This window comes from Antennarius striatus, chromosome 9 (genome assembly GCF_040054535.1).
Source record: "Antennarius striatus isolate MH-2024 chromosome 9, ASM4005453v1, whole genome shotgun sequence".
Taxonomy (NCBI): domain Eukaryota; kingdom Metazoa; phylum Chordata; class Actinopteri; order Lophiiformes; family Antennariidae; genus Antennarius; species Antennarius striatus.
This window is the reverse complement of record NC_090784.1, coordinates 10,935,235-10,948,710: the sequence shown is the minus strand read 5'-3', so window position 1 is coordinate 10,948,710 and position 13,476 is coordinate 10,935,235.

Below are 13,476 nucleotides of genomic sequence, written 5' to 3'. Positions count from 1 at the left end.
CCTTTCAGTCATCCTCCCATAATTTATTGTGGGTCACTGGATTCACAGAAACATAATTAGATTGATTGATAAAATGTAAGAAACATTCTTTTTATTTAAGTCAGGGAAGAAAAAGCAATACATTCAGCAATATCATACAGAATTTGAACTCGTCGGTGTTCTGTTTGTTCTTTTTCTTCCTGAACACTCCTCAGGATCGTGATCAGTCCCATATGCTGGAGTCAAACTTGAACATGAATGTACCTCATTTTATTCCTGTTATAAAAAAGTCATTAGGGAAACTGAAGCAAAGTCTAAACACATATTTATTTCTGTTGTCACATTTGCCAAAATTGTATTATGAGAAACATTTTTTCTTTGTAAGTGATAGCAAGAAAAGTCGTAATTTTTTTCAATGCAATTTCTGTGTGTGTGTGTGTGTTTCAATGCACTTTCTGTGCATGTGTGTGTGTGTGTATATATATATATTTTTTCTTCTTCTCTTATTTCATGATAAAAAGCTGAGGGGAGTGTTCTTACCTCCATATTTATATGAGTGTCTGGAACACAGCAAACCTTAGCCTATCTGGGAACAAATGAAGAGAGTAGGGTAAGTGATTAATGAAGTGGTCCATGATAGGAAACTGACTCTGATAACAGTTTCTCTAGCAAATAATAAATTACAAACCTAAAATTCTTCTGGGAAAATAGAAAGGAGGTATGAGGGTACATGCGGAAAACGATACAGAAAAGAGATTGGGGGTGTGTGAGAGTGGGGGTTGGTTGAGGGTGACGAAAGAGGTAGGAGGAGATAGAGAAAGATAGAGGGAGGAGAGAGATCCTGTTGTTAAAACATGGTTAAAGAAGTAAGAAATATGAATAAAGACACAGAAGGTAACACGAAACAATGTGTAAAAAATATTTCAATGAGAGAATAAAACCACATTCCATAAACAAGATTCCATAATCCTCTCTGCTGTCCTTTGGCCTTCCCTGCTCTTCATTCAACACTGACAGGGATTTGAATCATAATAGGTCCATCTACGTATATCATCAGTGTTCTGTTGTGAAACTGAGCCTATGGGCTCTAGATTCCTCACAGTTGGCTTGTGGAAGCTACTTCTGACTCATTAGAAAAGATGAATTAGAGGAAGATTAATGTCTTGTGATACATTTCCTGTCTTTTGCTATTACTGAGAGCAGGTAAAGCAGAATATTAGTTATACTCAGGGGGCTCTAGTTTCTGTATTGGACATTGGGGCAGCAGTGGCTCAGCGGTAGAGCGGATGTCTTGGGACCAGACAGCGCCCAGCCATCGGTGGTTCGATTCCTGCTCCAGCCAGACATCTTTGGAGTGTGAGTTGACAGTGGTAGATGTCAGCTCACCTCCCAGCCACTGCCGAGGCACCCTTGAGCAAGGTCCCCCACAAGCTGCTTATTGGGGCGCACTCCCAAGTTGCGACCCGTCCCTCCACCTCTCTTATACTGATTGTCATTAACTGCATGCCTACAGGCCCCTAGTGTGTGTTGTGTTCAGGGGCCTGTATACAATGTTGGTGTGTGTACTCTGACTAACACATACAGTATATACTGTATATATGCATGTACAAAAAACTGGAGTGGAAAACATAATTTCCCAATTGTGTGGACAAATAAAGTGGATTTAATCTTAATCATAGACAGGGTGCAATTGGTTTAGAGTGATGGAAGCATTTATTTAAAATGGATTATAGAAAAAAGGAGCATACATGTGTTGGCAATTACTGTTGTACAACTACATAAATTGATATTGTTTTTCAATGGTGCTGACCCTAATGACCCAGGATTACCTGCCACAGTGCAGTAAAAATAGAAATAGAAAAGTGTCAGAGGGGTGTGGAGAGAGAGCAAATAAAGACAGATTTTTCACTATGATTGGAAAAAGAAGCAACTGTGACAGCATCACCTTCGGCCTCAGGCCCTGCAGCACACAACGCAGCAGAAACCAGAGGAAGTTGCCAGACCCACAGAAGCCTTGGAGGTAATTAATCATTTTAACATGAAGGCTGTCAAGATAGCTCTCACTATGTCTCGCTCCCTTTGCTGATTTCCCTGTCAATTATGTGTCCAGACAATTTGACAATCTTTCAGTGTTTTTTAGCCCGTCTTTTTCTTAAAACTGCCATCTGTAATTGTTTAACAATACCACTTTGAACCTCAGTTCGACATTCATATAGACTACCTAAGGAACCTGCATGTCGTAGATGTGTAGGAAGTTATTTTGTCTAACAAGCAGTTTTATGAATATGGCATGTGTGACTTACCATGCAGATCTTTCAGTCTTTTTTTTGGCATGTAATGGTCTTCGTAATTCTTTTCATCCCCACTTACAGCAGCTGTAAATTTTCTCTGAAAAACATCCCAATCCTGTAAAACTCCAGTGCTGGTCCATGACTGCCTGACCAGTATTGCTCTGTGACCCAGAGGGCTGGTCCCCAAAGGTGGACCTCCGTTTACCAATTACTGCTTACAGACTTACTCAAAACCTGCCTCAATACTTCCATGCTGATGTCTTTCACTTTTTGTGATTTTACTTGTAGCTGCATTTTTTTACTCTCTCTTCCATTTTACTATTCTCTCTTCTCCTTCCTTCCTTCTTCCCTTCCTCCCTCCCTTCCTTCCTTCCTTCCTTCCTTCCTTCCTTCCTTCTTTCGTTCGTTCGTTCGTTCCTTCCTTCCTTCCTTACTACCTGCCTACCTTCCTTCCTTCCTTCCTTCCTTCCTTCCTTCCTTCCTTCCTTCCTTCCTTCCTTCCTTCCTTCCTTCCTTCCTTCCTTCCTTCCTTCCTTCCTACCTTCCTTCCTACCTTCCTTCCTTCCTTCCTTCCTTCCTTCCTTCCGTCCCTCTATTTCTTCCCTCCAACCTGCAGGCTTACATCCCTCCTTGTCCACCAGGGACCTGGTGCAGTACTAGTGTTGTTGTTCTGCTTGCCAAGAACAGATGTCCAAGAAATATTGGTCCAGTGAGAGAAAAGGAGAGAGAGAGAGAGAGAGAGAGAGAGAGAGAGAGGGGGAGAGAGAGAGAGGCACAAGGAGGAAGGTTAGGTGAACCGTATAGCTCTGCTAGTGCCTTCTGGAAATGTGACCTACAACGCTTATGGTTTTTGTGCTATTTATTTTTTTCAAATGGTGAAAGAATTATGATAAATATGTCAAAATGTAAATAAAAAAAATGAATATGCCATTTAAAATCCCGTCACTCTATGAATTCAGTTTCTGTCTGCATTATATCAGTGCTTATAAAAAGTATTTATCCTAATTGGATGTTTCACCCCTTTGCTACTTTCATATGTGAAATCACGGTCACTGTACACTGGCACTTTTGACAAGAATTTACAAAATAAAGCTTCTTTCACGTTAAAGTTTTTTACTTTTCCAAGCCATTCCTAGAGGATTATGCTGCCACCACCGTGCTTCACGGTAGAGATGCTGAATTTGTGATAATGTTTGATGTTTACTGCAGTCTGATGACGGAAAAGCTACATTCCTGTCTCCTAAGACACAAAGACCCATCTTCCAAATGAACTTGGAGTTTCCCATGTGCCTTTGGGGAAATTTCAGATAAGAATCAGAGCTTTTTACAACTGTGGTTTTCTTTTTGCCACAAACCTATACAGCTCTGATTGGTAAATAACCCAGGCAACATTTGTTGTATGCAACTTTATAAGTTCATTAAAAAATTCTGAGGGAATCTGATCAAATGGCGTCTAACCTGAGCACCTGTAAATTAAATCCACTTGGTGGTAGTGGCTGCTAGTGACTCTGCTGAGACAGTTTTTTGACCTTATGTTACTAGGTAGATCAGTTGAGAACCATTTCTCACTTACAGTGATGTCCTGACATTCATACATTCACATTCATTCACCGTTGTGAAAGACTAGAGGCAAAGGAAACAACAGAGAATAACTAAAATGGAGAATTTAAATTGCTAATTTTGAGATTATTGGACTCTGCCACAGCCACTTCAATATATATATATATATATATATATATATATATATATATATATATATATATATATATAGGTGAATCTGTGAAAATCGTGTGATATTATGGAGCTGTATGGCAAATAATAGATGTATGAATGAACTAGAAGATGGAAAAAATATCAAAAAGACAGCATTGTCTTTTTTTGCAAATTTTTTTTAAAGATATATAGACAAGGTGTATAAAACTGTGGTGAGACCAGCGATGTTGTTCGGTCTAGAGACAGTGTTACTGAGGAAAAGACAGGAGACAGAGCTGGAGGTAGCAGAGATGAAGATGCTGAGGTTCTCTTTGGGAGGGACCAGGAAGGATAGGATCAGGAATGAGTACATCAGAAGGACAACACATGTTAGAATTTTTGGAGATAAAGTCAGAGAGGCCAGACTGAGATGGTTTGGACATGTCCAGAGGAGAGATAGTGAATATATTGATAGAAGGAAGCTGAGTTCTGAACTGCCTGGCAGGAGGCCTAGAGGAAGACCAAAGAGGAGGTTTATGGATGTAGTGAAAGAGGACATGAAGGTAGTTGGTGTGAGAGAAGAGGATGCAGAAGACAGGGTTAGATGGAAGTAACTGATTCGCTGTGGCGACCACTGAAGGGAAAAGCCAAAAGGAAAAGAAGATGTTAGTGATTTTAGGATGTAAAGTTGCAATTAAGTCTTGTTAAGTGCATGCTATATTTAGTTTAAGTATGCTATAAAAGCATGGGTTCACATACAGTTTTTGGCATGGTTCTCAAAGGAATGCCGGAAGATGCTGCCTGGCATTTACCTTTTCCAACATGTTTTATTTAACTGTCTTCACTTGTAGCCACTTAAATTTGAATGACAGGTAATATTTTCAATATTTTCAACAACCTCTTGACTTCATGCAGATCAACTAATACAAGATTGCACACACCTTTCCAGGTTACAAGCTAGTTTTAAAATGATCAAGTCAAAATAATCTACTTCCATTAAAAATGCTGTGATTATTTTATCTACAAAAAAAAAATATAATCTCATCTACAACCACCTGTCCATTTGCCATTTTACAGGTGTGTCAGAGTCTATTGCAGCTGGCTATGAGTGAAAGATGGGTTACACTATGGATAAGATGCCAGCTCATCACAGAAGACACAGAAGTCACACAACCACTAAGAACATTACTGAGTTCACCTAAGTGTACAGTTTTGGTCATTGCCTTTCTCTGATAACTTGCACTGAATGGAATCAACCAGGGCTGCATGTTATGGACATTAGCTACTGATAGTCAGCCTCAAGCAGATCAACAATCCTAGTGGGGTAACTTTTTCGGACTTAATAATCTTCATGACTCACATAAATAAGTGGAGCTGAATATTTCAGTCAAGGAGGTAGCGTGTTTCCTCACTTTTCCTCTTTAAGTAAGTTCAAAAGTATCAATGAGCCTCGGGCTTCAGCTGAATGTCAGCCTGTAGTGTCACAATCTCATGCTGCACTAAAGTTGAGTTCAAGTGAAACAGTATGGCAATTTTTGATGTGATTGAATTAACCTCAACATCTTTCCAATATAGCTAGCACATACATATCTCTCAAGTAAAACAAAGTCTGACAAACACTTGCTTATCTGTTCTTTGTAGCACACACTTTCAAGTTGCGCGCACACTTTACCTCTAGCTCTAATACAAAGATCGTTAAATTCTCCAAATCATAGTGCTTCAGAAAATATGCTGCATTTTTTGTTTGACAGCATTAACTGAGCTGATCATATTGACCAGTCTTGTCCTTTCCTTGTTGCTAGAATTATGTTAAAGCAACATATTTGTCAAGTTGGTTAAACATGTCATGTTTAGCAATCACTGATGGTGATTTAGGTGGTTGTATTGTGCATGTCAGTTGTCTGAAAAATGTCTGCTAGCTTTAGTACATAGGTTAAAATAAGTCGTTTTTTCTGTCGTTATCTTTAGCAACTAGAAGCAACCGTCAGCCTCTATGGCCCGGGGTCATGTTTTTTCATGCATGACCCTTGTGGAGGGCTGTGCCTCAATATGTTAAGTGGCATACTTTATTTGTAAATTGCGGGGTATGAAGTTTACTTAATTGAGCAACATGTTGAATCCAGGATAATGTCAGTTCATATTATTGTGTTGAACATTAGCAATTAATATCAAATGTAGTTAAACTTTAAACTTTTGCGAGATCTCTCAAAGGTGGACCTTTTTTTTCTCTCCATGACCTTTTTTTTCCCCCCTCCATGTCACCTAAGGGGCTCCGTACTTTTGTGATCCCCGATGGGAAATTAGAAATTAAACATTATTTAATAATCCCACTATTTAACAATGTCCTAATATCGAGTAGCCCTTTTATTGAGTAGCTCCTTCTCATGTTCTATCAGTCCGTAGTCTCCAGTGTGCTGTCATACACCATTGTGTGTTGGGGTGGCAGGGCCAGGAAAAGAGATATGGATCGTCTAAACAGACTCATCTGCAGAGCGGGCTCAGTGGTCGGGCTGAGCCTGGACTCTGTGGAGACAGTTCTAGAGAGTAGGACCATGTCTAAAGTTAAGGCTATCATGAACAACACCAGCGGTTGAATGGATTTTATTTAATTTTATACTGTTTAGTGTAGTGTATGTCTTGTGGTATGTCCTGTGATGTCAGTGTTTCTTTTTCTCCTGGTGTTTATCCAGTATTTATTCATTATGTAATGCCTGAGCAGTGGATATGTGCAATTCCCTCCGGGATTAATAAAGTATATCTCTATCTATCTATTTATACTGTATACTACTCTGTTTAATATTGCTCAGAAAAGGTTCCATCATACTTTAAGTTGCTCAGTTAAACATGTTAAGTAAATGGTTGCTCTGCAAATATTAACAAATTAAACAATTGCCACAGCATTATTTGGTTTGACATGATACTGTGTAAGTGAGAGGTGCAATTTTTGTCTTGAAGGCTCAAAACTGAAACTTAGTGGTGTACCAAAGGTTAAAAAGCTAATATTGGAAAAAAATGCAAACAAAGAGAGGATGCCAAGTTCTGTGAATGCACTGACTTCCTGTGGACTGTATAATCTAGCAGCTGTCCTGAGGCTGTGAAAAATAAGTAATGATTAGGAATCATAAAATATATAGAGGGCAGTTTTACCTCATGTATAAACCATGATATATGTGTTTTTAATCACTTTTTTTTCTCTTGCTAGAAATATCTTGGTACGAACACTTATGGCATATCAAATTTGGCCCACAGGCTCCTTTATCTAGCCTAGGTTTATGTATAACTCAGAAAATTCACAGCTATGCTATCCATGGAATGAAAAGACAAATCAGTGTGAGTACTTTTTTGTTTCTCATAATAATTTCTCTTTCCAATACTATCCTTTATCTTCTCTCTTTTGCTTATAGATCACCCCTTATTATTATAGACTAGGGATGAACGGCTACACCACTATCTGTATCTAAATAATCTGTATCTGGGTCTGTACTTGGAATGGGCGGGACTTAAACCGGAAGGTGGTGCAGTTTGACTGGAAATGGGTGGGGCTTAAATCAGTATATTATTACATCCCTCTTCAAAGCGGTGATATATTGAAATTGTCAGTGTTCGTGTGTTCATCCATCCGTTTGTCCGTTCCTTCATCCGTTCCTTCGTCCGTTCGTTTGTCTGTTAGTTAGTCCACCAAATATCTTCACAATCGTTGTACATTGAAAAATGTTGCAGTCTGTGACTGTCATTGTTCTGGTTTCATCCCGCTTCAAAGCGGTAATGTATTGTAATTTTCAGCGCTTGTGTGTTCGTCCGTCCGTTAGTTCACCAAATAACTTTGCAACCGTTGCAGATAGAAAGATGAAACAAATAGCATATCACTCGGGTGGCAAAGGGGATAAAAATGAGATGATGGCCCTGACCTTAAGAAAACTAAGTCAAAGTCAAATTTTAAACTTTTGTACACTCAAGAACTGGATAAGATAGAAAGACAAGGGAGAAGGCCAGTGTGAGCAAGACCATGGATCAAAGCTACTGCTTTGATCTATGAAAGTAGGTCAGAGTACTAGCTTTGATCTTTGACCTATGCAAGTTGGTCAGGGTAAAATTTTGAATTCAGGGGTGTTGCGGGATGTTGCAGTCTGACTGCATTTGTACTTGTTGTAAGTCTGAAATTGATATGGATTGATCAGAAGATTCTACATTTATTGTTTATTTTAAAACAACAGAACAGCCTCAGAATTTCTTTTTTTTTAATGCTTTTGATCACAATAGCAAAGGAACTATTCACAGAACAAGTTTTTTTTTAGTGATTACCATAAGGATGTTTTATTTTGAAAAGTGACGTGAGTGCAGAATGACACACAGACGAGTGCATGTGTCTGTCCTGCTTGACAGTTCTCCGTCATGTGACAGGTTACCAGCCATTACCCCTAAATCGAGCGCCCACAGCTGCGCCAGTGTTTTGGATTAAAGCCAATGCAGATTATCCTGAGATCACCCAAAAAGTATCGCAAAGCCTGTTTCCATATCCATGTCTTTGTGAAGTGGGATTTTCTGCAGTGACCGTAAAGAAAACCAAACTGCAGAGTAGACCGGATGTCCGGAACACACTTCGGGTGTCATTGTCTCCCATTACCCTCAGATCAGATTATTGTAATTATTATTTAATTGACTTCTTCACCCTTTTATTGGAAATTATCAGTTTTTCTCCTACGTTGAATGGACCGTTTGTAAGTTGCTATACTGCAAAATACACCTCATCAGTGCAGTCACTTGAATCGAGTTTTTAATATAATTATTTCTTACAATCATTTTGTTTACAAAGATGTTGATTATCAATTTATGAAAAAAAAGGTTGTTTATTGTCCGTTGATGTCTGCATTTTACATAAAACGACTGCGGGTGATTTATTATTAGGCTGCAGCTGTCCTGGCGTCATTAACGATTATTGAGCAAATCAAGGCCGGTCCGTGAAAATATTGTTTTAGATGAATCCTGACCTGGCACAAGAAAGGTTGGGGACTGCTGGTTATGTAGAATGACGAGTGTAAATTGTACTTTAAAGAACAGGCCTTTATTAACAGCTGGAAACAGAACATGGCACACATGGCACACTACAGCATACGTGGGCATTAAGCCGTAGGTATACGGCCGTAGGTGTACGGCGTAATGCCCGCGTGTAGATAAAAATATGATCTTGGTCTGGTTTTCAGGGTGGTATATAAACCTTCATGTATCCACCAGCATTGTCACAAGCTGTCCTAACTAACGAGCGACACTGTGGTCTTCTGTATCAGTACATGACAGGTTATGAAGATTTGGCTTCAGTCCGAGCACGAGTATTGATGAGTTTTACTTGTATCGTGCTTGTACTCGTCAAAAATGCTTTATCCATACTGGATACTCGTGTGAAACGAGTACCCAGCTCATTCCTATTATAGACTGGTCATTTCTCTATAGTGTGTTTAATTAGACCTTACATGTTTTGAGCTACTCATGTCTTGTGTACTCTGGTTATGAAGTTAAATGGTTGATTAACTGTGACAATATCCACATTTTTAAAGAAATGCACAGCATTCGTCATGTCTGCTTGCTATATAGCCACCCATGTGACCCCAAACACAAAAGGCACACACATGAGTAGAAATTTAAGAGGAGGGAGTTAGAAAATTGCAGAAAATGAATATGAGAAGAGTGTGAAATGAGTGGAAGTCGAAACACAAAAATGAGTGCATGCTGTGGAACAAACCACTGACCCAAGTAACCTGAGTTCCTCCCAGCAGATTATCATGGGCACTGTGTGATTAAGGCCAGCCTCATTAGCATAATGATTTCCCATCCTTCCTATTATTTTCCTCCATCCCACCATCCATCCATCCATCCATCCCTCCATCCCTCCCTCCTTTCTTGGGTCTTGTGTTGTTAGCCACCAGCTCCCAGTGCTCCCAAAGTACTTTAAGCTTGTTAATAATCATTATGGGTGTGCAGTGAAGTGGGGGAAAGGAATAATTACCTCACCTGAGCCCAACCAAATTAACCCCTTTTCATTTTTCCCCCTTTTTACCATTGTTGGTTACCCATTCCATATCCCCACCCACCCAGACATAGAATTTGTTAGGGACCTATTAGGGCTGTCTGTTATTAAGTGCTAACATAATATATGCTTTCACACATCATTTGCTTTTTGGTAACAGAATTACCTGCTTGGATAAAAGCTAAATAGGCCTGTTTTACAAAGCGGCCATTCTTCTGAATACAGCCCAGGATAAGATTTTTGCTTATGGTTTAAAAAAAAAAAAAGATCAGTTCACACTATAAAATGTTGTCTCGGGCATTTTAATGCAAAAGAGAAGGAGCTGTGAGCAGCTACCAAACAAAGCAGTAACAGAAATGTCAGCCTTCTGCATCTGCCGATAGATAGATCATCTCTGCCATGAATTTAAATACTCTCTATAGCATATAGTGGGATAAATTACTTAGATGAATATAGAGAACAGTTTCTCTACAAAACTTTGTTACGTCAAATTAAGAAATGTGGCATGCTAAACGTGGTTTGATACTGTATCAGTTGTAATTTCTATGATTAGTTCAACTGTCAGTTAAACAGCAAAGCAGATTAAAAAAAACAAGTTTATCAATTGCTCCACATATTAAAATATGTATTTGTGTGGGTGTGTGTTGGGAAATGGGTAAGTTCTAGACATGAACAGTCACAAGACAAACTGTATGACTTATGTCAAAACATAATGGCAAAAGAGTGTAGATCATCCAGGAGGATGTTTTCATTCTCGTCACCTCCTGCTGTATCAGCATAAAGTATAGTCAAACGCATGTCTGCAATCAGACAAAGCAAAGACATTGCAGGCATCAACACAAGGATTGACTCCTTATGTTGCCATTATATCGAAGTTCTTCTGTCTGCTCCACATATCCGGGGGAGAAGGCTTTCACTTATACATCTTCTGTAAATTTTATATCCACCACCACACAATTGAATTGCCAGTCAAAAGCACAATACAGAAAGACACAGTTTGGGAAACAAAACAAAATATAAAAAACAACCTTTGACACATATTTTTCATTTAGTAGTGCTGTATAGTGCTAAAACTGCCTAATACTACAATTAAAAAAATAAAACAAAAATTATGTGTATGCAAAGATGTACTACAAAAGTGCACAACATAAGTGAAATGCCAGCTCTCTCAAGGTCTGCAGGAGGCCAATTGTTTTGAATAAAAGCATATATACAGAATATAAACTGTACTTATTGCTTATTAACAGTATCAATTTGTGACAATTTGTGCCAACAACAATTACAAAGAACAATGTAGTTGGTAGCTGTACCTCTTAGGCATCACACATTCATTTCTAGAAACTGCGTAAAACTCACACATTTTACCACTTGCTTATATGACATCCAATGTGACTGCAATCATCTATTTAATTTATCTCTAATCCGGGAGGACCTTTAAAAGATCAAGAAATGAAAGACATTTTTAAAAAGTTACTTTGAAATTTTAATTATTTCTTCCAGATTGTTTAGTCCTTGACTGAGCTCTTAAAAATGTATTCCAATAACACAAGCACCACAGAAATTTGAGATTCCTTAGAAACCATGCCGTAGTTAATGAAATATGCACATTTTAACATACATTAACACGAGGAGAAATATGATCACATGAACATTTAATTCCTTGCAGTATTTTGTCTGTCTTAAATCCAATTTCCTCTCTCAGCAGGTAGACTACAGACATATTCCTCTAAAACAATAACCTAATGCTCCAATAAAGATGGATTAGGGACCATAAGAAATGAAAAATGACTAAATTGCTGGAGGAGAGGACTGATATTTTCCATATTTCTCTGTGCATATATCAAAATGACATAATCTTAAATAAAGCCAAACAGAAGTGAACATGCAGTACATATTTCACATTTGGGTCAGCTAAATTGAGGAACTGCAATAAAAAGCTGGCATAGCTGTATTTAAAGTGTAGATAAAAAGATGATGTTGGTCTGGTTTTCAGGGTGGAATACCAACCTTCATGTAAATTGTGATATAAAGATTTTCAAAAGAAATTATCCCAGTGACGTGTCTGGATGGGTGGCTTTCTATAATGTGTTCGAATGCTGGTGGATACTCTCATATAGGTATCTGATTTGATTTCCACCTACTCCAAAATATTAGACTTAATTACTGCCAAAATCATAAAGCTGGGGGGAACTGTTGTGTTAGGTGAAAATTTTGTGATTAATGACTTTCATACCCCATACTGTATATTTCAACCCATTGTCAAATGTGTTGTATCCAACTTTTTTTTGTGTGTGTGTGCATATACAGGGTATTATTACTAAACATTTTGTAGAAAACCTAGTTGTTTGTTCAATTTTTGTAGATAATGATTGTGTTTAACAGAGTGCATAACTCTGAAAATGGCCTTTTGTTGTCAGGATTTGTCTTCATCATATACTTGGAGAGGCAGAGCTAAACTACATCATGTGACAGGAAGGACTTTGACATCTTTTTGTATTCACAATCTTGTTCTTTCAGTCATGACCCATCGCTCATGACCATGGGTGAGGGTAGGCACAAAGATTGAACGGTAGATGTAGAGCTTTGCCTCTTGGCTCAGCTCCCTCTTTGTTGCAACACAGTGGTAAAGCGACTGCAATACCGCTCCTGCTGCCCCAATTCTCCCAATTCTCCGTTCAATCTCACTTTAGACAGCTAAACTCCTTCACTTGGGGAAGGACCTGATCGTATGCCTTCTCCAAGTCCACAAAACACATATAGACCAGATGGGTGATCAGGTGACAGCTCTGCCCCTCTCTTCACCCGAGTGTCCAAAAAACAGTGTCTAAGGTCTGATGATCATTGACCTCTAACCCAGGGTTCTCTGGTATTAGGTACCCTGATGAACATTCTTGTGTTTGAACACGGTGTTTGTTTTGGACAATCCATATCTAGCAAAGATATCCAACAACATAACACTACTCGGGTATACAGTAGATCAGTGAGGTAATTCCTCCCAGTCACACAACTCCAGGCGTCTCCGTCATTGCCGATGTGTGCATTGAAGTTCTCCAGGAGAACAGTGGAGTCCCCTATAGGGGTCCCGTGAAGGACCCCAGTTAGAGCTCCATGGAAGGATGAATACTTTCCCCCCCACAGCCGTAAGACGTCCACAGGGGTAAACTCCAACACAGTGACGGTCAGCCGGGAGCTTATGAGTATCCCCACACCCGCCTTGCGCCTCACACCTGACGCAGCTCTGGAGGAGAAGAAGGGCCAAGCCCTGTCCAGGAGTTTGGATCATGAACCGAGGCTATGCGTGGCAGTTCCTTCCCTGCCAGTTAGCTGACATTCCACATCCCTAAAGTCATGTTCTGCCGCCTGGGTCTGGTGTGTCATGACCCTTGGTCTCACTGCCACCCAATTGGCAGCGCCCCCAATCCCATCGGTCTGCCCTGTGGGTGGTGAGTCCACAGGGGTGTAAAAAATAAAATAATAATAATTAAAATAATA